Below are 6,000 nucleotides of genomic sequence, written 5' to 3' on the forward strand. Positions count from 1 at the left end.
AGAAGGACAATGGAGCCACATAAAGGAGACATTTGCATTTGGTTTGCTTAGATTTCATATTGAATGTCTTGTTTTTATGTTTTCATTGAATGTTTTTAGGATTGTTATCACTGTATTTTAGTTTTCGTGATTGAGCTAGGCCAAATTCCCATATTGCTTTGATGATTTCCAGATTCCTATCTACATTAATTGGTGAACCTGACATGAACATGCTTGGATCTAATATTTTTTTTTTTTGAATGTTTTGTGAAGTTGCAGATTTTTTTGTGGAGAAATTGCATTTTTTTCTTCTAAAAAAAATAGTCATAATCAATTGATGACGTAAAAAATTTCGTGCAGAATTAAAATAAATGATTTCTGGGTATATTAGATCACATTTTTATCTTTCCAGATCATCTTATAGTTTGTGATTTGGATAAATATTGAAGAAGTTGTGACATTTTTAATTATGCTGCTGTAAATGGTCAAAATTTTCAAAAACAAAATCATGCAACCTTCATCTAGATTAATTTAGCTTGGCAAATTAATCATGCATTCATGCAAATTTTATCTAGATTAATCTAGGGTGGTAAATTTGATAAATTTCACATAGATTAATCTAAGAGGACAAAGAATCACAACTTTTATGGATTAATTTTGATGGTGATTCATTTCTCTTGATTCTCTAACATTGTTGGTAGCTTTGTGGTGAAACGCTTGACAAAGAATTATTTCACAAACTACTAATGAATTGTTTGCAGGTTCGCTAGTCAAAAACCAAACAAATCAAACTCCTAACTTAGTGATTCTGCATGTTGCCTTATATTCCAACCAAACTTTGTGTTTGTGATTTTTAATTAGGCACCTAGTATGTTTGCTAAGTAGGATGGAATGAACATGTGTTCACTTTGCTTGTCGAGTTTGACATTGGAGTAGGAGAGTATGCTCTCATCCTTCTTAAGGTGATAAAATATCCAGATCTTTGATACCATTCTCATGTTTTGGATTGTGTGTTACCTTTAGAGGGCCTGCCTTCCCAATCATTTGCTTTCTTTTGCAAGCAAGTGACATTCGTGAGAAGGGAACGACCCAAAGTGAGCATAGCCAGAGTACCTTGGCATTCTAACTCACTATAAATAAATACCTGATGGGTGAAAGCTTTGAAGGAAGGGTTACGTGGGAATTGTAGTTACTTGGAAAGTGATGACCCTTGGACTCTTTCTCATATCAACATCTAAGTAGGGCCTCACGGTCTAAATCATTCTTGTGCGACTACATTTGTTTGGTATCTTGGTGGGCCTATGTCTCAATCACGCATGCGTGACACCAAGGAGTAGTGCTTAATAGAAATCCTTATTAAACACCTTGTATTTAGAGGCCAAAAATCCTTCTAGTTGCTTGAGAAGGAGGAATTTGGATACTTGGAAGAGATACTAAGTTCGCCATGGGGAGATTTCCATGGGGACTGATGCTTGGCTTCCCTGAGAAGTGAGTGCCGTGGAGGGGAGCCCATGGGGTCAAGCATCTATGTATTCTCCTTGAATCTCATAACGAGTCTACCTCTCAAGTACCTACTATCTTTACCTACCATAAGAAATGTGTGAATGAGCATGATTTTCTTGAGTATAAGTTGAAATATCTTGTCTTCTTTGCTTGTCAAAAGTTGAGTTGTGTCTCATTTCAAAAACAAGACAAATTGATTCAAAACAAGGTTAAACACAAGAGTATTTCATTCAACAAAGTTCAAAGCACCTTCAAACATGGTTGTCAAACATTTTTCAAAATCTTGTCTCAACATTCATGTCACTTAGATTTAGGTCCTCCATTGTCCATACTTAGGGCTTAGAGCATCATTCTTGCATTCCACTTGGTCCATTTCATTTAGGTGTCCATTTTCATGTCCTTATTAGGTTCTCATTTAGGTGTCCCCTTGCATGTCATTATTAGGTCTTCACTTAGGTGTCATATTACATGTCCAACAGGTTTGCATTTTGCAAATTCATTGTCAACTACCAAGGTTAGGTTTTACCTAGGTCATACTCCTTTGCATATCAATAAGGGTCATCCATTTGCATGTGTCTTCTTGCATTAGAGTAATACCATTTCATAATTCAACCTTAGGTTTTGTCTTAGGTTGACATTGTCATACATTTGCATTTGCATCCTTGTCCTCATAACATTAGGTCACATTTGCATACCCTAGGTCTCTTCATTAAGCTTAGGTCATTATCATATCATATTAGGGTCATTTGCATAGTAATTGTCCCTTTGCATATAGTGTCAAAACTAGGTTTTGTCATACTCGAGTCTTTGATAAACCCTAACTTATTGTTAGGAAGTCTAGACCTTATCAAACCTTTGTCTTTTTGTCATCACTGTCATTTTGGTCAAACCTAGCTTAGTATCCAAGCATATAGGGGAGACATTGTCATTTTGTCCTTTTGTCACTTGGTCCTTTTGTCCTTTGAGGTCTAGACATCATTTCAATTTCCTAAGGGTCTCATTTTTAGAATTGCACTCATGAGTTTGTCAAAATCTTGAAAAACAACAAAAACATTAAGTTGCATTGTCATCCTTTTAGGTTGCATTTGTCAATCCCAAAAACATTGCATAGTGACATGTCTATTGAAACAAGGTTCCAAGAACCAATGATGCAACAAAGTTTGACATATCAACCGACAATGCAATCAAATTTCAATCCAAGGCAATCATAATTATATCCAACCCAACAACAAGGCAATATCGATCAAACTTTTTATGATGAAACAAGTCTCCAAATACAAAAACTAGAGGAGAAACTAGCTCAAGAAAATGAGATTTTGGAACAAAGAGTGAAAAACATTGAGAAGAATAGATCACAAATGTCCAAAATGTTTCAAAAATTTCCAGGTCGAAATCCAAAGATTTGAGCCAATTGATGTAAGATCTCTTCTTGAACGATCAGACATACTAACTCTCCTCTCCCAAATAGAGATGATGAAACAATTTCAAGAAAAGAGACAACATCAATTTCAACATTATGTGCCTCCACAACAAGAACAAGAAGGTGTTTACTATCAATCAGATTTTCAACCAATACAACCAATGGTTCAACCAATTGTTCAACATATACAACCAATACAACCAATGGTCCAATTTCAACAATATGTCCAACCAACTATACAATGTACACAAATGGTTCAACCAATGGTGGAATATCAATGTCAACAACCACAACCAAACATTCAAAAACAAAGGTTGCAGCACACACCAACCCAAGTTTCAAACATGTCAGAACAATTGAACCAAGTCCAATATCAAAACATGACATCAGATAAGAACCAACTCCTTGCCAAACAAGTTCAAATTCCAGATACAACTATGCCAAAACCTTGAAAGAAAGGTGGCTTTATTGCAATGATCTTAAGGAAATTACCAAGTGAGTTCTTTGAGGAAGATCAAGATAATACACTTATGTCTAGCAATGCCTCATCCCCCCACAAACAAATTGACTCCCCAATGGCATCTATCCCTACACCTTTATAAGTTTCACAAGAATCTTCCATATTGTCCTCATCAAACAAAACACCCAAGGATGAAATTATCCAAGGGCTATCCATAATTGATTGCCAAGATAATCCAATTCATGATGCACATCCTTGTCATGTTTCAAAAATACAAGACCCAATGCCACCATGCACTTTATTGCCATTACCTATTTTAGAGGACCCCATTCGAAGTCCCTCTTCCTCATGTTCAAGCATTGATTCCTTGCTAGAATCCATCACAAATGTTCAAAGTGCATTTCCTTCATGCCAAAACATTGATTCCTTGTCAGAATCCTCCATGCATATCCAAAGTCCAACCCCATGTCAAGAGGATAATTTAGAGCATGAAGAAACGTGTCTTAAAAAAGATCAAGATCAAGATCTCAAAACCTTATCATCCCATCCAATTGTTGACCAGGACCCCATCTTCCCAGACACTCACGATGATTCCCCTATTCTTGTCCATCCTATCCAAAGTCCTATTGACACTCCATTCCCCAAGCAAGATCAAGATGTCCCAGTCCATCCAATCCCAAATGATCCCCTTCCATTCCAAGAACACAATATCCTTTCAAATCCCATTGACATTCCAGATTCCTTTCCGTCCTTTCTGATGATCCCATTGAAAGTCAAGAGAAAAGCAACTTTAAAGAGGATTCCAATGATCTTCCTCCATGTCAAGATCAAATTATTCCTTTAGATCCTCCACAAGATCCTTTTGTTCCTCCATCTCCTTGTCCTAATGCTTCATATACACTCCAAGATCGGATTTCTTTTGATGATCCCATTATTTTTCCCATTCCATCTCTTGAAGAGCCTATCATTGAACCATGTCCACTACACAATCCTAGTCCCCTTCATGATCCTAATCCCCCTCATGATTCTAACGTGTTAGTGCAAGATGTTCATGAACCCTCGACATGCATAATGGGTTCTTCCACTTTGGTGCAATCCGATCCACTTCAAGATCTCATTATTTCTCTCATATCATATCCACCTCATAATGGACTCCCATCTTCTTCCCAAAGAAAAGAGTATCCTACAAGTCAAGATATTCATAAAGGAAAAGGAGTAGACCTTCATGAGAAAGAACCCCTCCATATCAAAGAAGATCTTAAGGGTCATGTCTACACAACTCACTCTCAAGATGTTGGTATCCCTCCATCAAAATCAAAACATACACCTTCCCCATCATACTTGCCATCCATCTTAGGTCCTTATATTCCTTCCTCCTCTATGCAAGGTCAGCAAAGGCACACATCCTTCAGTAAATTTCATCCATCCAAAAGAACTCCATTGCATTCATATCCATCCATGCATTCATTTCCTCCTCCAAGCAATTTGGATGCCAAGTATAAAAGTCATAAGTCTAGCAATCCATATGTATTCAAAGATCAACATGTCCAATATAATCAACATGTCAAAACAAAGAAAAATTTTATCTATAAAGAAAAAGAAATTTCCAAAAGGCCACAAAGGCCCACTGAGCAAAATAAAGAAAAATCAAAATATATATGGGTTCCTAAATCCCTTGTGTTAGCAATGCACTCCAAGGAACCACAAAAGCATGAAAAAACAAAAACCATGTGGATCCCTAAGCAGCTTCTTGAAACACAAAAAGAAACATCCAACTTGGCATCCAAAATTGATATTCCTCCATCCAAACCTCTCAAGTCTGTTCCTCCATCACCTTCTTCATCCGTTTTGGGCCCTTATGTCCCAAAATCCATATCCTTTCCTCCATCCAAATCTCAATATCCAAAATACATCTTTCCTCCATCAGTCCATCACCCCTCAAGGTGTGTTCCAATGTTGATCTTGCCTTCATTTCCATCCACTCAAGCACAATTCTTCCAATACCCTATCCATTATCCAATGTATATTTTCCATCCTTCGATCCCTTTGATCCCATCCTTTGCATAAATCCTTGCCTTAATTTCATCTCTTTTTCCATGTCATTATCCTACCAACGTCTTTGAGCATACTTTTAAAGGTCATGGTCCATTTTTTTAAGGCTACTATCCAAAACAAAAACAAAAAAGAAGATGCTTGAGTCCTTCTTCCATCCCCTATCATGTGTCCATCTTCTATTGAAAAAGTCCAAATACAAAAAAAAAAGACAAAAGAAAAAAGTAAAGCAAAAATAATTCATCCACTGGTGAAAACCTGGCAAACAGGCGCCTTGGGCAAGTACCGTGATGAAAACCTAGCAAACAAGTGTCATGCGTAATCTATGAACTTCTTGCATACCGTACTTGGGGACAAGTTTTATCTTATCATATCCTTTTGTCCTTCATTGTTCCATTATCCTATCGAACCCCTATCATTACCCTTCATATCCTATTGTCCCTCATGTCCATTTTCTCTTTCCACCTTTGATCTTGACAAGGCTGAGGATCGTCATGAGCATCATGCATCTTGTTTGCAGCTTTTAGTCCATCATAGCTTTTGGTCTTTATCTATTTGCTTATTACAACCTTTCATCCATATTCCC

This window comes from Cryptomeria japonica, chromosome 9 (genome assembly GCF_030272615.1).
Source record: "Cryptomeria japonica chromosome 9, Sugi_1.0, whole genome shotgun sequence".
NCBI classification, from domain to species: Eukaryota; Viridiplantae; Streptophyta; class Pinopsida; order Cupressales; family Cupressaceae; genus Cryptomeria; species Cryptomeria japonica.